Below are 27239 nucleotides of genomic sequence, written 5' to 3'. Positions count from 1 at the left end.
GTGTTGATTATTACGCCTGTCCAGGCTGAACAGTATCATGCCCACAGCCAGAGTTAATGACACGGGCTGCAGGCACTGACAGGCTGGAGACTGATGGGGGACAAGTGAGATACACTCTGAAGGTGGATCACTAGAGGGAAAAGCTGCAGGCTCTCACTGTCCTGCAGGTCCTCACTCCCTCGGGAGGTTTTGCACACACTGCAGATACATCAACGCTCACAGACACATTCAACAAGACTGTGCTGAAAGCAATGAAGTGTCAGCCATGCAAACATACACACAGGTAGCGTGATGTGTTTCACACACAGCACAGGTGTGATAAGATTAAGTATTTCTCACAGGAAAACGAAACAGCGGCATCTTAATTCCACAATGAATCATCCAGGAGAAAAGCATTACAAACAACATGGGTCAAATCCAAACAGCCATACTGTGATGAAAGCAAACACTGTACGGAGCCACTAACAATCTCTATCCGGCTTCAGATAACCTGCTTACTCATTAGACTCCAGCTAAGTGTTAGCTCAGGCAGCTAGCAGCACCGACCTGTCCCTTGAGTGTCATTGACTCACTGACATTGGCAGGGAGCAGGGAAAGGTTTTGGGTTTCTTGCTGGGAGATGACTGATTCAACAAAGTGACTCACTTTCAAATTCCACCGCAAAGGTCAAAAAACAGTTAGTTCCAGTGGTGTATATCCACTAAGAACAACAATTAAAAGGAAAGGGTTAATGATGTGTCCTGTAACATTGTCAGTTTTTAAAAAAAAAAGGCTAAAAACTGGTGATTACCTACACTGCAACTTGACCGCCGACACTTCAGACAGAGATTCAGGTGCACTATGCTAGTATGCTAGCCTCAGGCAAAAATGTGGAGCGGGCTAATGAAACCTGGTAGTCTCATTCCTTTTAAACTCCACAACATGGATGTATAACGAGAACTGAAAAGAGCGCAAGTTGCTCAGTGGCACATGAAGCCAAAAAGAGTTGAATTTCCTGGGTATAAAATTACCCAGATCTTTTGCATTGTTGGGCCTATAGAGAAGGCACATTAGAGACTTCTGCCGGCCAGGCAGCTAATTTCCCGGTTGGCCCTCCTCTAACTTGAACAGGGATGAAATGATTTAATCGTGTGGCTGCTCCAGACTTTTGAAATGTTTTTGGACTGAATGGCTCAAATTTCGATACTGAAACAAGTCATTTTGCGAGGTTGTGAGGCTAAAAAGATGTGTCCACAAATTTACAGATAGCTCTTTCACAATGTAAGTCTATGATGAATAGTCTTTTTGGGCCCAATGGCATCACATGATGGACCTGGGAGTTGTAATTCCACTGTTTGTTTGCACACGTCACATTGGCTGCCTGGGAAACAGCTTCACTTTTTTTGGTAGTCTTCAGCTCCAACTGATGTTGCCTCAAATTACATCACTTTAGGCAGAACATTTTTTTTTTTTTTACACATGAGGTTTTACTCTACAGGACTTGTTAATAGATTTTTCTATGTGTTGTAATGTCATGGTGGAGTTCTCCTTTAATTTGAAGACAAAAGGAACTGACATTTCATGAAATCAGTTTGCTTAAACTGTCAGAGTAATACGACATTTGATCCAGTGTAACATTTAAATGATATTGTTATACGTCAAATGTCACTTCAACTGTATTCTACAATGTTTACACTCCATAATAATAAGTGGGTATTAGGAGAGTCAAGTTGCAGGAACACATATTATATTAAACCCACAACATAATATTAGAGGGAAACTTTCCTCATAGATCAAACAACATAATAGAGAAGGAGACTCTGCAAAGAAAATACTGTAACAAAGGAAAAATGCTAAGCATTTTGCCTCCAGGAAAATAAACTTGAGCACCCAATTTAAACAAAAAAGGCTGAAGGAGAGAGAAACCTTATCTCACACATCTTAGGAGACATTTGCATTTCTGTAATAGTCTTCTCAGAGCCTAAGGGAGATTGCTTTGAGCAAAATTCAACATGCTTAGTTTAGGAAACACCACCTAGGGCTGTGAGATATCTCAGAAACCATAGTAACTTTGTGCTTAAAGATCCAAATGAATTCTCAGTATTTTGCTAGATTAACTCTTGTCAAATCTGTCAAGACCAAAAAAAAATTACAGGAAATAGGCCTGGTGAAACACTGAATGAGAAAGGAAACTCCTCTGGCCCCCTGGGGCTTCCAGAGGTGGAGCACAGGGGCACATCACAACTGGCAATCTTAAAAGCACAATATGCCACTGGAGAGTTTATTGTTCCGTCCGTCCTGCAGTTTCATTAATCACACACTGCAGAGGAGGACAGAGTGGGGACAGGTCAGACAATGTGGTGCCTGCCTGAAAAACACCTCACTTCAGCCCCCCCAAAAATGAGGCTTTAATAAAGCAGCCCACTATGACTTCTGAACATCTCACACCATCAACGCAGCTGGATTACACACAGGTCACAGTGGCAAATGGTGTTATTTACCAAGGTTGTGTGTGTGTGTGTGTGTGTGTGTGTGTGTGTGTGTGTGTGTGTGTGTGTGTGTGTGTGTGTGTGTGTGTGTGAGGGAGAGAAAATCACAGCATAGCCAGCAAGCAAAAACATGAACATGAATTCACCATATTAACCTGATTTATTGCACTCACAGTTGGTGGCACTGAGCAGCTCTGATTGAACTAATGGGGGCTGGGTGCTAACTTCCTTGCTGTAGGCCACCTCAAAAACACCAGCAGCTGCTCACTGAGGGGAAAGCATTACTCATTCACAACCATAGTTGTCCTTAAACTCTTCAAAGATTTGCACAAACAACCTTTAGTAAACTTGCCTCTCTGAAAGGAATAGTTTGACATTTAGGAAAGCATAATTATTCTCTTTCTTTCTGAAAATCAGATGAGAGGATTGATAGCAGTCTCCTGTTTTTCCACTACAGGGTCTGTGTGTGACACAACAGTAACAGACCACTATTTGCTCTGTAAAGGTAAAGTGGAGTAATGGCGTCCTGAGCAGAAAATGAAGTCACGCTACCTCTGTGTGTGTTGTAATCCAAGCTTCTCTGTGGGTCCAGCCACAAGTATAAGTAAGTGCACATGTGTATCTCACTGGCTAGCTCATCGTCGCCACTTTGCACTGTGCACATACAGCGGTTACTGCTGATTTTTGCATTTTGTCATTGCTGAAATGTAGCGCCCAACCACCAGTTCCCCTATGCTTGCAGCTCAGTCACCATAAGAAAATCTGGAATACGTCATATTTGCATGTTTAATATGTAATAAATCAACATTTCTGAAGAGACATAGTGTATGAGCTGACTTTGTCATCGGGAAGTGAAGAGCACTGTAGATGGTGTGTCATCTAGGCAGTGTTGTAATGTAACACTTGTAACACTTTGTTACACTGCTTAAGTTTGGGGGGGGGGGGGTTCCCAGCGGGATTGTGCCCCCAAAGCTGGGTATTTTTGGCCAAAACTAGATCTTTTCCTAACAATAACCAAGTGATTTTTGTGCCTAAATCTAACCACCTTAACCACAGTGTTGTTGAAGAGTGAAGTTTCAATGTATGTGCAAAATATCATAAATGATATAAATGTATTTGTCATTGGCAAAAACGTACACATTTTTTTCTGGCCATTGGGTTGCTGTTAACATGGTTAACATCGTCAGCACTGTTGCCATTGTTTAGCAATGTTTATGGAGGTAGCACCATTGGCTGCTAGCCACTAGCCACCAGCTTAGCCACCTCCATGTTAAGAGCCATATCCAGACAACTGTAATGCTCTGGATATGGCATAGAGCCCCTTTAAATAAGAAGCTATAGCCAGGATAAACTTAGCGTTGCTTAGCATGGAGACTGGTAACATGGGGAAATAGCCAGCCTGGTTCAGTCCAAAGATACGGAGAGAAATAAATTTAAAACCGTACTGTGTTGTTTTAACAGGTCGGGGTTTTTTTCTAAAAAAGATACAAGTTATTCAGTGAAATTTAGAGGTGTTGGTGGGTGGATTATTGTTGTTTTTCTTCGGGCAGAGTCCAAACTTTTGTTGTCAATTTGTTGTCAAATGTCAATCTATTCCTTTTACTTTTTTAATCCACTGACCCCTAATTATAACATCAAAGCCAGTTTAAATTTCAAAATGATGCATTACATCAGGGGAAAATCCTGTATCACATACCTGAAGGCTGAATAAGAACTAACAGATATAATACCTTCTCAAATACATTCAAGCTTATAATCATCTACAATCCATCCAAAATGTGAATTTGGTAGAACATTTCTTAATTTAATACACTTTAGGATGACAACTGGCTCAGCGCAGCCATTTTGCTGGAACATAACCGTTTCCGTGACCATGTCCTTGGGCATTAAACATTAGTATCAAGGGCAGTACAATCATTTCACTCCTCCCCAACATCCGCACATCTCTCCCCCTTCAGCTTTACCACACGGCATCATAGAAATACAGAAGCTTGAAATTTGAGGAAGAGAAAAACAAACCGAGGAATATGCTTCTGCTTCCCAATTGTCTCTTTAGCAAGGGATTAAAAGTCCTAAATCATGGCAAACATCACAGCTCAGCCTTGCAGCCGGACTGACCAAAGCCCACTGACTAATTCTCTGGTGTGTTCCGCTGATCTCATGGATAAGTAGCAGACCCAGATATGCAATTAGCTAAATGGGTCCATGGGATCTGGGCTTAATAAATGTAGGTGGGGGGGTTCCTTGTGTGGAAGGGGACTCATTACCCACCGCCCTCTCACTGGGAGCCACCTGTCTTGAGCTGCAATCATCATATAGTGCTTATTACCTGCTAGAAAAATGACACTCACAGAAAAGGCACCGCATCATAACTAATTAATGTGCATAATACCTGGGGAAAAAAAATGCAAAATATAAATAGTTGTATTATAAGTAAGCAAACATTCATATTTCCTACCACCTGTGTGAAGCAGATAACCTTTCAGTGTAAAAATCAGCTAGAATTTCACTAATGTAACAGAGAGAGAGAGAGAGTTAATGACACCAGTTTTCAGCAGCATCCAGCGGTGCACTGCTTCCAATAACAGTAATATAAACACAAACCATCTGCCTTTGCTGTGTTTGTGTGCGTTTGAGTGAGCAATATATTTTCAACAGCAATGCAGACTGTGGGGAACTTAGTCCTGCAGCAATGATCCCATCCGACAAGAACGAGGGGGTTCAGCCCGAAAGAAAATCAAAGAGAAGTCATTCACTGACCTGGAAAACAAAAAATTGATGTTGTTTTCCTATTCAAAAAAGAAATATCATTTGATCAATACCTAATGGCTGCTGTGGAAAAAATAATCGGAACATCTTTGTAGGCATCAACCCATGCAGTTAGTTTTGTTTTTATCATCATTTATTCATTATAGTTTTTAAATATATTCCTCGCATATATGCTGCTCATATGACGTTTTGTTTAAGGTGTCAGAGCATTAACAATTTGCAAAGCTTGCACTGAACACTGATCATTTCACTTGATCTCTATAAACATATACCTGCATATAAATACAGATACATTTTAATTTTAAAATTCAATTTAATTAATTTTTAATTAATTTAACCACACCCTCAAATGTAATTTGTAAACACTGCTCAGACTGCACGTGAACTACAAGAGCAAAATGATCCCAACCCCAATATCTTGCTTACAGATTCTGCATACATTGCAGATATCTGTTTGGATTGTTTCCCCATGAACACCTTCAAGTGGTACACATTTCTATAGAAAAAAATGTTTCTATGTAAACTTTATGTAACTGTCCTGACACTAAATGGACACTTTATGTGTCCCCCAATTAAATATTCCAAATACATAATGCTGTGGTAAATGTTATCAAAAAGCTTATTTTGTCTATCCAAAACACAAAGATATTTAGATTATTAACACATAGACAATTAAATTAGTCATTCACCTCTAGGTTTAATAAAGTAGTAATATTATGTATATATTCTAAAAACGCTGCACACTCAAAATATTAATATCCCTATACACCAACAGCAAACAGCACATCACACTTGTTAACACCCACACACAGTGTAACAAACAGCGCATGAGTCCTGTATGAATTAACCTCATGCACTCACAAATAAATGAATAACTATCGTAAATATTCCCTGAGCCTCATTTATACCTTGGTAGGGTTTGGTTTCTCTTTCCTTACTTCTTTTTTCCCCTTTTTTGTGGGGGGTTATTGAAGACATCTGGAGAACAGCTGCTGCTTTGCATCACATGCGAACACACACACATAGACATACACACATGCAGTTGTTACATAGCCTCCCCATCAGAGGTTAAGGGGTCAGGAGCCCTGTGTCCAGACGCACCATTTAATCTGCTCTAGGTATAGACAATCTCTGGAAATCAAACACCACGCAGCCACATTTACACACAAAAATAGGCACCGATGCACACACACACACACACACATAAAAAGACACACACGGCAGACAGAGCCCCTCTGGTCTCTCTTCTATACAAGGCAACTATTCGACCCTCTCTTGGGAGGGCAGAGATTCTCAATGATTAGTCCTGCCCTCCCAGTGAAGGGGGGGGGGGCACAGCTACTAATTCAATTACACAGACCCTCGTCCCTCCTCAGGCCAACTCCCAACTCCATGAATGGAATCAAACCCATCCAGCCAAGTTGGGGGTGGGAGTAAAAAGGCAACAATATGTTTACATTTGGTTTACACTTTTCTTTTTCTTGTGACAGCACCCCGTGTGAGTGTGCATGCAACTGTGTGTCCTATTGCCCTTCGGCTGAGCACTGTAAACTAATGTGAGACAAAATGAAGTGAGAGAGTTTCCTAGGCTCTCTGACAAGCATATAAAAAGGTGGAAACCACAATTTTTCAAGGTTTTGCTAGAAGAGTCTGCCGTCAAGTGCTGTTATTGCAGAACATCAGCACTGGAACTCAGTATAAAAGATGTTTTTGTTTTTTGGGTTTTTTTGCAGGACAACTTATTTTCATACCACAATGTAAGAAAAGACTGGCAAAAGCATAAACCCTGAATGCTAAAATTCAGTGGCATATGAGGCAACAGAGACTGGGGCTGCAAGACACAGTGCAAAAGGCGAAACATCATCGGAAATGAGGGGATTATCTGAGCTGTTCCTTACAGCCTTAAAACAAATTCCAATACCATTTGAAGTGATAGCTCTCTGAAGACCACATTCTGCACTATTCATCCAAGAAAACTGCAGTTACAATGTTCCTCTCCTTTGTAGCAGTAAATGAAGTGATGGCAAGTGTGCCCTGCATCCTCTAAGGATGGGCCATACAATAACATCTGAGAATGCCAAAAACATTCCCCAAACTGACAATTTAATTGCAACCAAGACTACATTAAGTATAAGAATTAGGGAGGAAACTGAAATTTACTGATAAAAAAAAAATCCATTAACCATTGACCAGATTCACATTAACATGAACACTTTTTTCAGAATACATAAGCAGGATTTCAGGGCAGCTGTACAATTCTAAACATCATTAAAGGGATAGTTCGGGATTTTTAAGTGGGGTTGTAGAAGATGCTTATCTATTTTCAGGCTATTACTTACAGAAGCTGACCGTCTGTGTGCTCCCTGTTTGGTGGAACAGGTGGCACAATCACCCCAGGGTTGACAGCAAAATATATTTTAACAACTTTTAAAAAGGCCTACCTAAAAAAACAAAAAACAAAACAATATCAGTCTAAGTGGATGCTGTATGGAGAATATTTTCACTGCTTTACCTCGTTGTCACACAGTCCTTTCCTTTGGTGCTACATTTTTTCAACCTAATAACTTTTGTATCCCTACGCAGAAGCCCAACTCCGCCATGCACTGAATTACACTGCTGGTCAGTTATTTGGGTCAGAAAGTGCTGTAACCAGCTGTTAAAAGATCCAATTGAAACAAAACTTTTCTAAGGATTTCACATGCTTGTTTTTCAGCAGAGTGTTCAAACAATAATTTAGTTATTTATTTATAGTCGTTTTTTAAGCAGCTAAAAAAACATCTTACTATCAACCCAGCCCTACAGCAATGTAATGCTGAGCTTCTGGGGGTGTGAGAAAGGGAGCGTGTCTACCACCATCTATTGTATGTAATACACTAAGTATCTCACTCCAAAAATCCCAAGCTATGCCTTTAAAGCCAGTATTTTCAACCCGAATGTTTCACTGACTGTGTGCATTTTCAGACGTATACTTTTTGTTACTCATTAACCAGCACTCATCCCGAGCTGGGAGAAATGTTGCCCTGGAGAATTCCCTTAGAATGTCTGTCTGACCCTGTAAGGCAGGGTCATGTCAGAAAAGTCCTTCTCTCTTCCACCATCATAAGAGCTGAACAGACAGAGAGCTGGGAGATAAGGGGCTAAACTGGAACTGTCATCACCAGGGCGGATGTCACGCAGCAGGATGAGGTTTAAATGACACTGAACACAGCCAGCAACTGCGCTCTCACTGAGGTCAAACAATCTACCCAAGGTATCTAACAAGGTTTCCAGGGAAGCCTACCGAGGTTCAGAGCTGAAAGGTTGGGACCTCGTCCAGTGTTTCCGTCGGGCGGTGCTGGTCCTAGAGACACCAGTTGCCAAGCAGACGTGGCATAGCAGAGCAGCTTGAATCGAATCCCACTATCATGCTACATGGCAGAGTATGATAGATACTGTGCTCCGGTTACACCGTCCGGTCAGTTTACGTGAACCCAACACCCCCTGAGTCGAGATCTTCAGTGATCCTAATGTACATTGTGTAATGTGTGAGTTAACAATCTTTAAGTTCTGACTTTACCCCATTTCTGCTGATAAAGGCTCAACCACAACAAAAAAATGTAACGCAAGAAAAGAAATGTTAGTACATTCCTTTATGAGTGTGTTTTTGATCGATAAAGACATCATTACAATTATTTATTCATTTATTTACTTAATCTAATTTGATATCTATTCGTTTATTTTATCATTTTATTATTATTTTACTGATTTATATAAAGTAACATTTACCTGTGTAATATTATTTTATCAAGCTCAGGCCTGTATCAAAAAGGAGGATCTTATAATTCTCATAATTCTCTAAAAAAATAATAAATTCATTAAATTAAATTATCATAATCAAATGGCAACACAGGGAATGAGAACCAGCCATGAGGAGTATTTTGATATTTTGCTTGGCAATAATGTATTGGTTATGGATGCCTTTTATACATTTTTTATTATTTAAATTCTTAATATTGTAAAAACATATTAAACTTTTAGTACCCTAATACAATAATAAATACATTTCAGTTTTTTCATTCCACTAGATACATTTTGCCCCAATATAAATGACTGAAGTGAGATGAACAGGCTGAAATTTTTAACTTTAAGTTAATAGAGATGTTATGAAAACATTGAAATCACAATAATATGGTATCATGGGGCCTCGTGTAGGAATGTAAAATATGAAAAAAAAAAAAAAAAAAAAAAAAAAGATACTGTGATCATTTTGACAGATATCATGATTGCAATATGAGCTGATTTTAGTGGGAAGGGTCTTTCTGCACGGGGTCTGTCCCAAACAAGCATGTTCCTTTACATCTGGAATATGATTTACAGGCCTGCGCATCTCTGTCGCACCACAATGCTTCATTCATAATGCTATGGACCCACAGTTTTACCTTTAGCAAAAAAAAATGCAGTGCAAGTGATTTGGATCTTGCACTTGGCCATATTGCACTTTTTGATAATAATTTGATTATTTCTGCAGCCCTAGCCTCCAGTGATTTCCACAACTAATGCTGCAAAAGTTACTTCAAGAAAGTACTAATAGTAACTGACTTGAACAGACGGAACTGTTCTGTACAATTTTGACCACGTTTTACTACACAATGGGTTGTTTCTCATGTGGGCTGCCGATGTCCTCACTCTTAAACTTATCCCAACAAATGACTCTTAAAAAAAACACATAGGCAGCCACAGAGGCAAGTACATCATTTTTAAGATACAATAAATCATCAAAGCCCAGTTTAAAAAAGGCAGAGTCTCACTCTGGCAGTCCTGCAGATTAGGACGGGCTGGCTCTCTTCATGAGCTACCGACCTAATCTTCTTTTGCATCTCAGCCGCAGAGATATGGGAGTCCTCTAATCCGCTCATTGGGTGGACAGCTGTGAACAGACGTTTAACTGTCTGCTACTGTAGCTCCAGCCGCTTTAGCTTCTAAAACCTGATTCAGTCAACAGCTATATGGATTGACATACATTTTAATTAGGATAAGCACTGCTGTGCCGTTCCTTATCTTCTCCATTAGCAGTTTTGCAGTCAAGGTTTTTTTTTAATAGATGAGTGCCTTTCTAAGTGTGACACTTTCCAAACCCATTTTCAAAAGTCCACTGTAATTCCAAGGCAAGTAGATGTGATAACAATTGCAGGCAGGTAAGCCAAGCGGCAGGCCAGGAGAACCAATTAAAAAGCAGGCTGGTGGCTGTCGGGTGGAGGCTCAGGGACACTGGAGAAGTAGAAAAACATGACATGGGAGGTAAACTGCCTCACAGGGCTGCGGCTGCCTATTGTGGGGGAACAATCCAACGACTCCAAGCCTGTTTTTTTCGTGCTGTCTGCAAAGTGAAAGCCTGGCCTCTTGCTTGTCAGTTCTATTGTTAGGAGCAGGCAGGAGCCGCTCCCCATTCACCTCATACACATTAAATACTCTGCATTGTTTGGAGAGTCAAATGGCAATGGCAGGCACACATGCTCAAGAATGTGCACACACACAGCTCTTGCTTTTAAGATCCCATCATGTGAAGACTGAGAGCGTGGAGATGATTTGAAAAACCCTATTTAAATGGTAAATTGCTTCACTTTGCATCTGAAGAAACGGTATTTAAAAATAAAGAACCTGATCATCAGTGAAGGATTGGAGGCATTAAAGCACACAGTGGAAGCACCATCAGACTGTTTAGGACAGATTACAATCAAGATGCCAACAAGCCCAAAAGCACATTTCACATTTATGTTCAACAGGTGCTTGTCTCTGTCAATCCATTATCTGCTAAACATTATATATCCCCTACTGTGAAACTGCTTGCACTCTCCTTTTTAGCTTATAGCCTAAAATATGAATGCAATCATTTTGTGGTCCTCTCACTGATTTCTTCCTTCATGCTTTGTGTAACAAAACACACTTTCGCTTTCCTTCCTGAAATCAGGTCTTGGTCTGACATTTTAATAACCCAAAACTGGGTAATAGGCTTAACTACATGACAAATTATCTGTGTCAAAACAACTTTTCACAACTGCAAAATGTTATTATCTGATTAGTCTAATAATCTAATGTACCTAAGTGTAACAGAGACAAACACATGGCACAAAATATAGGTTACAGAATTTACAGGGTAAAAGAATTAAAGAGAAAAACCTCTTACAGTTGATTTTTCCTCTTATGGCATTATAGTAAACTGACACAAACAATCCCAAGCCAATTACTGCTTGATGTTTCCTTGCAGGCAAGTGACAGTGATACTAAACTCCAGTGATACTTACTCCTATTTTACAGTCATCACAAATCATGGACGAGGAGTCAATTTTTTAGATACCCAGACGAACGCTATGAAAAAAATTCAAAATGTCAAGCAGGTAGTGTGAATATCCTGTCCATCAATACACAGCCCGTCAGCTATTTACCAGATGTGTGTGTGCTGATTTACAGCCCACAGCGAAGCAACCTGTGTCATTTCATCCCTGTGACTGGGATGCAGCCGAGGTGTTGACATGCCTGCTAGCCGCAGGGTTGAGAAGAGAACGGGCAGGGTGGTGAAAGAAAGATAGGGGTGAGAGACACTAAGAGAGGGGTAGATTCAGGTGGCAGAAAAAGAAAGTGAGCGAGATAGAGCGGAGCATGAGTGGTGGTGGTGGATTGAGTTGAGGTTTGGGAGGAGGAGGAGGAGGAGGAGGAGGACGAGGAGATGGGGAGGCGGGGGGATGGCTGCTACTGTTTCCTGCTAGGTCAGCAGAATGGGGTTGATTCCAGGACGGCTTATCTTTCAACAGGAATACCACAACCGCACCAAAGGCAGGGACAGGAGGGAAGGAGGAGACCAGCACTATGGGTTCAACGCATGCTGCAGAATGCTGGGATTACAACAATCAAGACAGCAAACTCAACTTTTAAGAATTTTACTTCTAAGGAGGGACTTTAACACCAACAAATCCCAAAAAGTGCTGCCCAAAAAGTGACAGCAAACCGTATATTTAATGTGCTATGGTCTGTGTTTAAACTACACTTCCAACGATGAGGTTTTTAATGCTAGAATTACTACCCCGCAGATGTATGCCTCTGTGAACTAGTCAAGTTGCAGTTACATTTTCACATATTCATATCTGTCCAGATTTATACGGAGCTATGACAGTTGACAATATTTCAGATATGGATGTTGCTACGAAGGAGCTGCATACTCAAAAAAATCAATGATCCCCCCAGAAGCACAGATCTGTACAATCAGCAGTTTCAAGGTGAACACCCAAGATTAGTGTCACTAATTCGGGACCTGACAAAATGTCTCCCCTTCTGTCCCTGAGATATGATGTTGAATAACAGCCTGAAGAGTGTTTTTGCAGATCATTATAATGTCACATTGAAGATGACCTTTGACCTTTTCAGCATAAAATGTCATTACTTCATCATTTTATTTTATTAGACATTTGCATGAACTTTTGCTATTATTAGCATATAAAATATTGAGTTAGGGCACAAAAATAATGTTTTGGATGCGACAGAAACCTTGTCCTTTGACCACCAAAATCCAACCAGTTCATCGTTGAGCCTAAGTGGCCATCTGTGCCAAATTTAAGGAAATTCCCTCCAGGCCTTCTAGAGATAACACGAGAATGAAAAGAACACAAGGTCACAGTGACTTTTGATCATCCAAACCTAGAAAGTGTCGTTTAGACCAACAGGACATTTGTTTCAAATTTGAAGACATTTCTTTAAGGTTTTCTTGAGATATCGCATCCAGGAGAATGGGATGTTAGGACAGACAACCTGAAAACATAATGCCTCTGGCCACAGCTATCGCTGGTGTGGAGCCATAAAAACAAAACAATAAGAAAAACCCTATAAAACTCGAGCTGATAAGGGTTCATCGCTACATGCGACCCCTTTTACGCTGAAGTAGTGTTACAATCCATCATGACTATATATTGATAATAGCCACTTTTAAGGAGATGTGAGTATATCAATCTACTAATCTAACACTCACAAACAAAGAAAAAAGGCTTAAAATCAAAATATTTTCTGTTCCTTTAAATAGCTGTCTACCTGCCAATTATATAAAGAAGTGGAATGTGAGGCAGTCCAAACCAAGCAGGGATGCCAGGTTTCTCAGGAGCGCTCACCTGCTCCCACAGCTGCATGAAAGTAACAGGCTTGGCAGCACAGTTAACAGAGCTCCAATCAGGGAACAAGCTGCACTTGACATCCGGGAAAACAGATCAAAAACAAAAAATCCCATTTCCCATCTGCCACTTGTAACTGGCATTTAAATCCACCATCCTACCAGCGCCTGTTGCCAATTCAAAATCAGCACCAAGTCTCTGCATGACCATTCCCTGAAGAGTGGCCAGCAGTATATTTCCCACCTAGTGTTTGCCTACCAACCTTACAAACAGATAATCTTGTAGCAAAATTAGACTTTAACAGCTTAAGTAACAAACAGGGAATTCAGTCCAAGGAGAAAGAGACATCATTCAATCATGTTGTCGAGGAGGTGAAGGGGTGGGTGGGGATGCCCCTCAAGTAATTTCCCTGAGGGTGTGTACTGCACCGGGGAGATAAGTAACCCAACAGAGGACAAGGCTGGCATTCTACCCCGAGTCCAAAAAACAAAAAAGCCAGAGTCCATCTAAAGAGAGGAATCTGACAATGCAGTATTTGTCTCGTTGCCAGCTGGAGAACAAGCTCCCCATAGACATGTCAATATGAAACACTGTGTGCACCAACTTTAAGCTCAGATGATTACTATAAACAATTTTATTTCAAATTGGCAGAGCAGAAAACACTGATATTGGATTATCTCAGTTAAATTCAAACTGGGACAGAAGTGATTATACAACTGTTTGCAGACAGCAGCCTCGGAAAATAAGCATATAGTACTTGTGAAGAAATCCTGTACTTTGCATTAATCCTGCACAAAGTAAAACACCAAAAAGTTGAAGGTAAGGCCTTTTTTTTAACAATGAACAGCATGCAGTTCATGCAGAGTGCATTCAATGAACAATCTGAGTTTGTGGCAAACTGTGTAGCCATGCTGATTATACAAAACTGACCTGAATCTGAGCATTTTTAACTTAATGGTTAGCACCATCTCCACTGCTGAGGTCTACAATCCAAACGACAACTGTACTACAAGTGAAGAACTTGTTCAGATGCAGCTCCATAGTAAAATCAGCTAATTAAAAAAATATCTCCTCATCACCTTCACATTAAGTCCACTGGAGACATGTCTCTGGAGACACAGGAGCACTTTACATTTAATAATGTTCACAGATGCAGGTTATAAATAATCCAACACACACAGCTCTTGAGCAACTTAACAGTCATCTAACATCTGCAAAAAATGGCCATCATCAGCACACTCTAGCAACCATCTTAACCGAGTGGCTTACTGATGTCTTACTGGCTCACGTTATCATTCATGTGAGGAGCAGGGCATAAAAAAGGCATTAATTCTAAAATCATAAAATGTTTTGTAAGCAGGCCTTGTTTGCCAGTCTCTTTAATGCAGTGAAGCTACAACCAAGACATGGATGTACATGGGCGCTGGACCACTCTTAGGGAGCACTTTTAGAATAAAATCACAAATATAAGATTCTCTTCACAAACCACCATCTTCTAGTAGAAATATAATCTGAAATCAGTGAGAATTAACATCAGAAACCAAGATTTCATGTTTCTTTGATGTTAGCATTTAGGTGCAGATGACACATTCATTTATTTGTGGCAGCCCACCATGATAAAAACATCTGGTGACACATTTTGATTTGATACTTTTGGTGCTGGACCATTCTCTAGGAGCACTGTTAAATTATATAAACCGTTGGTCATGCATGGTGCCATGATGGAAGTGCAAAGCTCACTTTGGGCACACATCAAGCAGCAGAACGTCAGGTGCAGTCAAAGAGAAACTTTAACATTGCTGGTTCTAAAAGTTTGCATTCACCGCCTCTGTAGCAACTGTTTCTTTCATCCATGGATGTGATCTGATCTGAATTATCTGAATTATCTACACAACATGATTAAAACACCACAAACTACTGCTGAGGGGGGAAAAAAACAAAATTCATGACAAGTTCCACTTGCGCTGCATTCATTAACCCACAAAAATGTTCAAATTTTTTGTCAGCTGATGCAGAAGTTAGCTCCAACCCAGTTTCCTCAATAAAAAGGCAATGGGATTTTCCATTGGGTTTGGGATTAAAACTAAAGAGCAAGGCTATAAACAAACTACAACATGGTCATTACTTCATCACTGCCATCAAAACAAAGGCTCATGTTCGGCATGATGATGTTCTTTAGTCTCCTTTAGCCACTTGCTAGCGAACATCTTATTAAAGACACCTAAAAGCTTTAAAATCAAAGAGTGGGGTATCTACTGATGTATTCTATGACACAGAACAAAATGTCAAAATCTCTCAAGCTTGTGTTAACCACAGACCTTACTTCAGGTATATAACTAAAAGCACATTTATAAAAACTAGACTTGGACACAAGAGAACCAGGAGTGCTAAAGTGCTAACTCATGTGGCCCCTGGCTCAATGGATAGAGTGGGCGCCCCATGTACAGAGGCTGTGTCCTCGCCGCAGCGGCCGCGGGTTTGATTCCGGCCTTATCTTTTTGCTGCATGTCGCCCCCCTCCACCCACCCTTTCACACTTAAAACTGTCCTATTAATTAAAGGTAAAAATAGCCAAAAAAATCATCTTTAAAATGCTAACTCATATTCAGGTTTTAGGAATCATTCCTGCAGCACTCCTGCTTTGCTACACATGAAGCCAGCAGCAGGTGGGAGGCCTCTCTCCAACAATCTCCACTGCTCATAACTCTACTGACAATGTCCACCAAACAAAGTCACTGGGAGTGGGCTAATGTACCCATGCACTGTATCCTTGTGGCTTGCTGCATTAGCACACACTGCCCATAGCACAGTGCACAGATAAAAGGCTATTTTCAGCCACTTCATTAACACTGAGCTTTCCACACGTAATGTAAGCCAGCTGCCACGCTCATAACGCTGCCTTTAAAAAATGGAGCAATGTTTACAGCTCCACATAGCACAAGACACTCTGTTTGAGTGGTGTTTCGTCTTCTTCTTTCTGTCCCCTTTTTCTACTCTGAGAGTCCTGGCAGCACTCCCATGTACTCTCCCTTAACTAATAAACAAAGAATGGTTTCCCTTATATAGCTCTATTCAAACTCTACAGCCTCCACAAACAACATCAGAGGCTCGCGGGGAGGTGGGGAGTGCAAGCAAGTCTGTTCCAGACAGAGGGATTTCGGCCAAGGGCAAGGAGCACGGATGGTGCAATTGTGTAACAGTCGTACATTAACAGCCACTTTAAGCGCTATTTCTGGTGTCATCATCTGCAGAATTCTGCAGTGTCAGCTTGGATATGTTTGAGAAGAGAGCTGCAAAGTGCAACACATCCAGCACAAAACAATCTTTAAAAAGCAAAGTATCACACATCAAGAAAAGGGAACTAAACACATTTTCTTGTACTGGGTCTAAAAAGAAGGAGAATACCAGAACTGAGAGGTGAGGCTCATCCAGCCTGTTCGAAGTGTGTGTTAAAACCTTTTCAGCTGTTTGTGGTCATGTATCGCTATGTGTGATCGTGCCAACAGTTTGCACCCTGGTACACTGTATGACAAAAGGGAGAACTCGATACTAATCACCGTGAATAAAGCAAGCTTGAAGCATGAGAAAGAAAAATAAAGCAGAACGCATCCGTCAGATCTGTCATGTTAGATCTGAATGGGCTTAAAGCAAACACTGACACCCAACTGAACTGTCTTTTCACAGAACAATATAATCTGTGCTTGAATTTTTCATTTTCAATTATCAGGCAAAATAATGACCTGTCAAACAAATTTAGAAACAGAGAATTACAAAATCTTACCATTGTAGATGCTGCCTGACTAACAGATTTAAATTGGCTTAAAGGAACAGTTGCAAAAAATGAAAAATGAAAAAAAAAAAATGAAATGTTAAAAATGCATAGTTTATCTCTTACCTGTAGTGCTATTTATCAGTCTAGATTGTTTTGGTGTGAGGTGCAGAGTGTTGAAAATATCGTCCGTAGAGATTTCTTCCTTCTCTCAAAATATAACTATATGGCACTTGGCTTCTGATGTTCAATGTACCAAAAAATAATTTAAAAAAATAATAATTAAATAATTTAAAAAACTCAACAGCGATGTCTCTGTCTCTCAATCATGACACGGTTACTCAAGATAATCACAGACCTTGTTGTATGCAGTTTCATGTAAGAACTATTTGTTTTCTACCAAACTACACCTGCTCACTGTATCAGAAGGAAGTGTGCATCTACTCATTGAGGACGAGCTCAGGCAAAGACATTAACAGCGTCCTCCTCTACTGAGCTGTAATGTTAGCTAGCTCAGTGGTACGAGGTGGGCTAAAACATCACTAGGCTGTCTATTTGTCAACAGGGTTATGCTTTGTTTTTATGAAACATGGGCCAGAGAAGAACTCATTCAACTTTGGAGTGAAGATACATTCATTGTTTTTCACTTTCATTTACATTGTAAGACAGGGTATTTGGCCAAGTGTCCCTCTAATTTGACATGTCATTTAACATTCCACACACGATTAGCCAAAAACACAAATTCTTTTCTGGTCATTGACTGAAAGCCTATTCCGTCCAGCACACATACACCCTGGATTATAACAATCTGTTCACCACACTCACATCTCCATAATATTTCTATTCTGCAACACTGGGACCATTTCAGCCCCGTCTGCCTTTGGGGTGGCCTTATACAGCGGGGTCACTCCCCATGCAAGTTAGCTACCAAACATTTGCAGCAAGAATTTATCCTTATGAGAAAACCAAGAATAGATGCCCCAGGCTGCAGGAGGGCTGAGGAGGAGTGAAGGGGTGGGATACATTTCCAGCACTCCCAGAGTGTTCACTCACTCCTGCTCTACAAAGCTACGAGCTGCTCTGCACTCACTTCCTGGGGAATTCCGAAGCAGGATCATTTTCACAAACCACAGCGTCACAGGGACTAAAATAATTTGATGAGTGGTACAAATGTTGAAATTTGTCAACAAAAAACAAACATGTTGAGTAATGAGAAGACCATTTGTTCGTGACTTTGGGAATAGATACAGTTACAGCCAACTGTTAACGGATCTTCAAAGCAGCAAAGGAAATTTAGATGCAGTCGTGCTTGCTCTAATCTTTAAAATACAAGGATGGGCTGAAGTTTTCATTGGCAGAATCATCAAAGCTGCATGCATTCATCCTCTTATTATTATTTTGGTTGTAGATCCAACTGATATCCTGTCTTCTTCAAATGCTAAGCCTCCTCTCACAATATCAGCAGTATAGACATTGGTTTAAACTGCACACTTGTATAAAAAGTCAACTTTTTATAGTGTTTACCTCCACATATTTGATATTTTCTGATTTATTTGCGATGTTTGAAGCAAAGCATGCAAACACACTTTGCATAAGATACCAAAAATAACCACAACACGCAGCATTTGGCATCGAGTAGTTCACTCAGTGAATCTAAAAAAAAGCACTTAGCTTTTGTTGTGGAGAGGGTGTTACATGGTTCACTTACTAGCTGCATGCTCTCTGACTTGGCCTGGGGAAGCAAACCATCTATAGCCTTTAGGCAGCTACTCCATTTCCTAGTTACTCTGGAAAGATCAAAAAGGGGACTGCATAAGAAATATGAATTTCACTGCCCAAAGCAATATAATTGTTAATAAGGAATCCAAGTGACATGTGACGATTACAGGGTGTCATAGAGTGACATGGTGCACAAGGGTGCTTGTGCCTTGTGTAGTTTGGTACAAAACAGCCAACTCTGTTCGCAGTACGGTGTGCTTATGTACTGAGAGCAGCAGACACCTGATTAGGTTACATTTCTGCCCTGGTGACTAAGAGGCATGAGCCTCGAGGTGGCAACCATGGCAGCAGGGATTTCTGCCAGAGATGCACTCCAGTAATAGCTGAAGAGCTCAGCTGCAACCTGAAACACATTTCAGAGCAGATCCACTTTCAGCCAGGGGTCGAGATGACGGCTCGCTTTAACCAAAACTCCTAAAATTACAAACTCAAGTTTCAAATTGAACCTGGATTCGGCCCAACGAGTAGGCTAGTTGATGTTTGCGTAACTTCGTGTCCTAACTGATTTTTCTATTAGATTATGTAAATAAATCAACTCAGATCACAACTAACCAAAGCTACATGTTACAGTGGTCCCCATGGAAAAAGACAAAACAAAAGAGACTTTTATTTACAAATCTAACATTTATCAAAAGGTAAACAACAGTCACACCAAAAAGAGCATTTTTGCATAATAGTGCTATATAGGCAATATAGTAAGTATAGGAAAAAGAGCTAAGTAAACAGCTATAAAAATCCTATGATGAGCAGTTCTGGGGAGCTAATAAGGCCTTTTTTTTTTTAGCTGATATTCATTTCAAAGAGTCAAACTTAAACAGCAGGAATTCACCTGATTTCTCCAGTGATCTTTCAAGTTTTTGTAACATATTTAGTCTTATCTTAGTATGACAATTAATAAGTACATAACATGGTACACACACAACTCTTAAGTTCTCTTTAAACTTACAACCATGTGTGCATTATATGTAAAGGCTGTGATGTTTTGAGCTGTTGTTTTGGGAAATTTTGGCACAGACAATCACTGCATTGAAAGTGGAAGGTTACTTAAGACAAACATTTTCATACAACAATGGTAAAACCTCTTAGACCCGACTTTATTAAGATAATGAATTGAAGGGACATCTTTAACTTAATAATTTTTTTTCCCTCTTGAATTCTTTTCTGTCTCCAAATATCTATATGTAACACGTGCAAATGTGTGAAGCCAATTACTGCTACAAGCATGTTAATATATTTCATTTTTAGCCTTCACCTCTCTCTCTGCAGGTTTGTATAGTTATTTTCAGCTCTTTATTCATTGTATTGAAAATGGAAAGAAATAAGGCTGAGACATTTGTTTAAAATTCTTGACTTTTTTCCCTCACTCTTGGCTCTAAAAAAAATATTTTGTGTTGTATATTTATTGTACTGAATAGGGATACCATGACTCTGCATCTCAAAATAAAAAATAAAATAAATACATTTTTTTTAAAAAAAGAAAAGAAAATGGAAGCTCCAATCACCAAATGCCAGTTTACCTTGTGTTCATAGCGCATATAACCTACACAATACTGTGAAACTTGAACATGCAAAATTATCCATTTAAAACATGAACATTTGTGGTCATGACAAATTTCATGCTCTTCTACTGAGGTAACTCTTCAAATGAACAACTCAATTCAAAATGCCTACTAAGTAGTAGGCAACATGAGTTTTCATCCCCCGTCACTATGACAACCACACAGGCTCCTGCTGCTCCAGACTGCTCTGCATGACCAAAATACTGTATTTTTAAACCAGACTGGGGGTCCACTGACTTATAGCACATCACAGCACACATGTAACCTCATATGCAGACTGCTGCAGGGCACTGGTTGATCAGACAGACTGCTCCTCCTGAAATGCACTTCATGTTTAATTATAGACCCAAAAAAAACAGCCAACATTTCCTATCCTTGAGTCATACAGGGTATTTAAAACCAATCAATTAGCAAAGGCCACTTGTGCAGAAATAGTACTTGTGTTACTGGCAGGCAACCACTGTACTGGCATGTATGTGTGATGCAATGTAAATTGGATGGTGGACTGAGTGGGAGGCAGGCATACCAGAGCTTAGTGGGAGGTGGGAAAAAACAGAAAGTATATGAGATGTGCCAAAAAGACTCTGCTGCATCCACCAAACAATGACCAGCATTGAGAACTTACACATCACAACATTTCCACTAAGAACAACTTTGATTGCATGCTGCACTGCTGATGCTGTAGACAGAATCTCAAATGATTGCTATATTTTCACATAGGTACATCAACCTCTTAACTGATATTCATTTTGTTTTTTGACACTGTGCATGTTTTTTTTTCATCATTTGACCTTCACAATAAATAAAAGTTTGGATCAAAACTATGACTCATTATTGTTTTGTAAATCTGCTGCCTGTTGTTAATTTTAACCCTCCTAATATAAGTTTGTGGTTAGGACAAAGGAGCACAGAAAGTGATTCAACGTGTTTTCCGTTTTAAACTTAAAAGGCACATTTGGAAGGGCCAGGCACAGGGGCCCTCTTTCTCACAGGAAGCCCTGCTTGGAATCTTGTGATTTGACTCTTATGTTTAAGGTTACGCATGCCTTGGCTTGGTCACAACGAAGTGTGAAATTCTGTGATATTGTTAACTTGAACTCGGCCAGACATTCCTCTGCATCCATTCAGACCGTTTCCCCCTCACACTGCAGAACTCCACACATTCAGCACATCACCTCAACACAGCATTCCTAAAAATGTGTGTTAGCTGCAGTTTGTAAGGTATTAAACTATGCAAATACTGCCACTCAGCTGTAGTATAAAACTTGAAGTTGTACTCCTCAAAATTTCAGTCTTAGTTGATTTGGCAACAACTGTGGTTGCCATAGTAACAGCAAGTGGGGTTTAATACTACAGCAGCTACTCAAAAACAGCATAACAGCAACAGTTTATATGTCTACAGTGCAACAAACAAACACACATTGCACATATATGTAGGTGGGCAAACTGTATTAGGACAGGAATGGTGGACTCCATCACTAACAACTAACAACACTAAAACTACTGTAAGGGTATTTAAAGGGATGTTTTGCCCATTTTCAACCAGTTTTCTATCAAAACAATAGTTTGTGTAAAATGAACTGTGGTAAACTTCACTACATCTAACCAGTGCCTAGATCTCGTATTGCCCACCGCCCATGCCACCACTGCAGAGACAAGAAGCGGACCAAGAGACAGAACCCCTCCCCTCAAACTCAGACAGAACTCCAATTAAATGATAAAACTATGCTGTGCTGATTGAATATAAACCAAGACTATGTTACTGCATTGTCTATTTCTCACCTAAAATATTTTCAGAAACATATTTTAGCACCCTGTTTAGCTGTATAAGCTAGGGTTTGTGAGCAAGAAGTAGGTGCCATATTGCTTCCTGCACAGTGAAAATGGAGGCTGAAAAAAATGGAGATCAAACTGTAAAACTAAGATGTGAATATTGGTCAAATTAGTCAATTGGTCAAATATTGTTCTGTTACTGTGTTGCCTAGTTCTCGCCTCAAATGTTTCCAGAAACATGTTTTAGCTTACAGTTGAACTCTAATATGAGATTGATTGTTACTCGCTGGCGGCCATTGTTTCGTACAGAAATGTTTGCATTATGCCATCCACCAAGAGGAGGATTTCTTGGTCCTGTGTGGCACAGTGCATTCTGGTAGTTGTAGGATTTCTACCACTTAAGCAAAATCAACAGCCCTTTCGCTCTGTTTTCTCTTCTTTCAAAAGTATTTGCATCTTTCATCTGCGGAGACACCCTAGTTTTATTAAAAGACCATTTTCTAAGCAGAGAAATACTTCTTTAAAGAATGTAAATACATTGACTGGCTACTTCAGAAAACACACTGAATATAAAGTATCAAAAATGGGGTCTGACTTCATAAAAGTATTAAGATGATGTGTGCATCTAGGAACAGCTCTGGTTCCCGAATCACAATAATCATAAGCATCTTTTTCACTCCGTGACCGAGAGAGATGAAAGTGTGAAGGAAGAGGAGGATGACAATCCACCCTACATACTGGAAATAAAATACCAACACTCAGGGGAGCATTTTATTAAAATTATGCAAAATTATACCATCAGCCCTGCATGGCTAACATATGCTTTGTCAATGATAGGGCTACTTTGTTCATTCAAGAAAGGAGGTAGAGTGGGTCATCAGATGCCAGAAGTCAAAGCTGTAAGATATCATGCTTCTAAATATGAATGCTACAAATCCTAGCTGAACCTGTTCACTGCATTCACACCATTAAAAAAATTTCATTTCAACTCCAGATCATGGGAAACTCCAATTTGACATACTACACATGTGATGCTCACATTATGTCACAATTCAGCCTTTTGACAAGTGGCCTGCTAAATAATAAGCAATATCTTACAAACGTGTAGTCTAAATGTTCTAATGATTGACTTTAATTGTGAAATCACAACCATCATCAGTCAAATAAACTAACCTATGGCAATTACACTTGCCCTCAGCTTTCCGTTGCCAATTTGGCAGCTGATGCTTGTTACCAACCTGGCAACAACTTCCAGACATTTGTTTCAGGCTCTAGGATCCATAAAAAACACGAATGCGTTCCAGGTGACCAACTGGGAGCTGTACTGGGAAACAGCAGAGCAGACACAGATTGTTCAGCCGGTTATTTCTGCATTAGCAGCAGATTATGTTCATTTCAGAACAACTGTGAAGAAGGGATGCTGTTAGTCAGAGATTCTGCCATTCAGGTCTTTTGCAAATGTAATTTAACCAGCCATTCTCTGTTCAGCTCAAATTCTGTCCCCTCCACTGAAGCTTCCTTTCACCCGCATGAAAAAAGTCTTTCCGTCATCACATCTTAAGCATAAAAAGGCATACAGATTACCAGCGGTGTTTTTCTTTCTCTTGCAACAGCCCGTGAATTTTCTTTCAGAAAATTTGAATAAGAACTGTACTTGCTAACTGTTCCCCACAACTCTGATTGACACTTCCTGCATGCACAGCAGAGCTACCTGGCTGGCAGCAAACTGTTGGCTCCCTTCCCGTGGCCCAGTGCATTAACATTTGTGCCTCTTGAGATTAAAGTGTCATTACGGGTTGCTTATTACTTCCTCTCTGTGGTCACTGGTTGACAGCAAAGGCCTGTTGTCATGCAGATTATAGCTACGGATCAATAAATTAGCCATGTGCTGCTGATGAGTAACCCCTTCACTGCCGGAAGAGATTGGCCATGAAGGTTTTTACAAGCCAGATGCACATGGTCATTGAAGGTTAGTCCCCCATGGCTATACACCAATAGGCAGGACTTTGAAAATCAATTGTTTGCCTTGTGTTAGATGTTTCAATGACAACAGGGCTGTAGGTTATGCTGGAAGTCATTCACAGAATGATTTTAAGTTCTTCCACTAATGCAAAGCATAGCTGCTTTCAGCTTTCATTACGTGCAGACGTCATTTGCTGAAGATTCACTCTGCTTCTCCTTTCCTGCCACTGATTTCAGCACTGAATAACTGAACAGCTACGTGCAGTAAAGAGTGCAATTGTTGATCACTCTGCTTTCAGAAGATTGGTTTCAAACTATTAGCATAATGGACGCATAAACACATTCCCCAAAAAGGTCAGCGTAGTTGCTAATATAATGAAAAAGCTTTTGATTGCTGCTTTTATGTCAGTAAAGCCAGATAGAGTTTGGTCAGTTTAATAAATGATCAGTGTCTACGCTGGTGGCAGAGTTGCATACTAAGCAGCAGAAGCAGCTGATGGTACCGGTTAACTATGAGGCTTGAGAAAATGACATTTTCACCAAGATGAAACAGAGGCATAACTGATCAGTGCAGAAGAACGGGGGCTCATTAGGCAAGAGCTGCCATTTTGAAAGGACAGATTTTAACATAAGGCAACTTGAGGGGATGGGATGACATTCTCGTGCTGCTGTAATTTTCTTCACACTGTTATTAACTATAGATTTTTGGGGGGAAAATATATTTAATAAGTGCCAACCGTTCCCACAAGTATTGCTGTCCTAACACCCAACTGGATTTCAAGATCACAGACTGGACATGCCTTGAGGATGTGTAACAAACCAGTCAGAGGAGAGCACTCGTTGCTGAGGTATTACACACACATCGGAGCCTGCAGTCTATAAGGTCATGTGTCTTTTTCTGACAAGCCAAGGTCTCTGCAGCCAGTGGGGGAGTGGGGAATGGTGTGTGCGTGTGAGGGGAGGCTTCAGGGGACGATTTACTTTTGCCCATTAAACTGCCAGAGAAACTCACTTGCACATCAAACATCGCCTTGCTTCACCGGTGCCCCTCATCTCATATGACCTGTCACGTCTGCCCCCAAACCAGCACACAGTCCCACACAGGGCACCACTGACATTCATCGACTGCTCATTGATCCGCTAATTGCACTATGGAGTGTATTGATCCTTGAGCCCAAACTTGGCCCATAAACAAGTGATCATTCAACTCACTCCCTTGCCAGATGGGAGGACACATTTGAAAACATGAGATTTCCTGCAGCAATAATAACACATATAGCAGCATGTGACTGGAGTGGCAGTCTTTCTATGAAGGGGTGTGGCAGCGGAGCCAACACAGGCAACCATCCCCACAATCATGCAATATAATCTGGAAGGACAGCTGCTGATGCAGAGAAGCCATACAATATTCTACATGTCGCACTTTTCCCCCTCATGCTGCTCTCATTGTCACCTTGACTGTGGCAACCACATGCACAAATCACAGGAAACCATGCTAGAAATAACGCCCGCGGCTCATCACATTCACTGCATGCAGGCTATATGATGTTAAACGGTGTAGCGAAGCTATAACGTGTGCTCCTCTCACGAGCTGGTTCTTTAACACCATCGACAGCCACGCGCTTTACACAGGTGGCCGCCCTTAAATGTGCGCGTGACAGACATGGCAGTCTTGACGGCATGTTTAATTAAAATAAAAGTTGGGAACAATTGCCTGTGGCGTTAGAGGCGGCTTGAATGAAATGGTAACTTAACATGGCGGAGGCTGGTTCTCCCTGGCCGGTGCAATGTTACCGTGAACTCTCCGTGGCTCTTTGACTCTGCACACCCACCATACAACCCTCCCTCCGTTGTCCACATGCTGAATCCCAACAACCAAGAGAAAGACTCACCGGGTGACCCCCTGCAGCAGCCCCGTGCTCTCTGTAAAGTCGCCAAAACCCGGAGAAGTCGACAGAAAAGGCACCGCAAGTTTCGTTGGTTCAAATAAGCATCACAGCCTCTGAAACACAACTTAAGCAGCGGTCCATTCAGACCAGACGAAATATAAACGCGGCCACAGAGAGGCTCCCATCCAGGGGACTTGGACTCGCGCTGGGCTCGAGCACACACAGCGTGCGGGGTTTAATATAAAGCTTTGGTCGGAGAGAAGGTCAGACACATCTCTACACGTCTGCTGCGGGGGAGATGGGCAGCGGAATAAGCCGATTACAGGGTTGTGAACCTACCTTCAGATCCTTTACTGGGGCATTTCTAGCAAGGCAGCCCGGAGAAGATGCACATTAGCCGACAGTCCCGCTTCTCAGCAGTAAAATATCCTCCGCGTTGAGGGAAATTTCCAAGTGGCTGGACTGTGCGCGAGCAGCAGCGGCGGTACTATGTGTGTGTGTGTAAATGGGGAGGGGGGAGATAATCCCATGGTGGGGCAAAGAGGAAATGCGTCATTATTAATGGACCAAGCGCTTTGTAGTCCATTCACACCCTGCCAACCGCTACATGCAGAAATTTAAAAGAAGACATAAATACATCCTGCTCTTTTTGGGATGAACTCTTTGAAACTGTTTTACACATTTTTTTGGGCATTGAACTCACACAAAGAAATGTTGTATGGACGTGTGGAGATTCATCATGGACCATATCTCTGAAGACTTTGCATTATTTTGGGAAAATGTGGTGTTTGGCGTTCCCAATTACCCAAGAAAAAAGACAAAACCTTTATTGTAATTAATTTGGTAAAGATTTTTGCAAACGACATCATACATAATGTAAGTTTAGCAACAAATAACCTATTATTGCACATTATATGAAAGGATGTTGCACATTATATGAAAATACTCACCGATTTATATATGTTTTTCAATAGTTCTATAGTTCTATTTAATGTAATATCCCCCAGGGTTTTTGTTATTGTTTTATTTGTATATGCTTAATTGTTTACTGGATTTATGTTACACTTAGTTGTGTAAATAAAGAATGGAAATAAATAGCCTAGTTCATTCACACACACCCATTGCCCACGGGAACAAATG

The 27239-nt window shown here is 40.6% G+C and overlaps 1 protein-coding gene across 4 annotated transcripts in view; it reads right to left on the bottom strand.

The window, feature by feature from the left end:
- LOC121960475 (talin-2) overlaps window positions 1-26574 on the bottom strand; it is a 108804-nt gene extending 82230 nt beyond the window's left edge. For 2 of the 4 annotated variants that reach the window (XM_088079467.1, XM_042510314.2), the window contains exon 1: window positions 26439-26574. The gene's annotated coding sequence lies outside the window, so the exon portion shown is untranslated. Of the gene's footprint in view, window positions 1-26102; window positions 26407-26438 lie in introns of those variants that run through there. The other 2 variants (XM_088079483.1, XM_088079474.1) reach the window with 1 other exon arrangement.
- Window positions 26575-27239: the final 665 nt, after the last annotated feature.

Source organism: Plectropomus leopardus, chromosome 1 (genome assembly GCF_026936395.1).
Source record: "Plectropomus leopardus strain MGB_pleo_1.0 chromosome 1, ASM2693639v1, whole genome shotgun sequence".
Lineage (NCBI taxonomy): Eukaryota > Metazoa > Chordata > Actinopteri > Perciformes > Serranidae > Plectropomus > Plectropomus leopardus.
The sequence above is the reverse complement of the archived record's forward strand: the minus strand, read 5'-3'. Positions and strand labels throughout refer to the sequence as shown.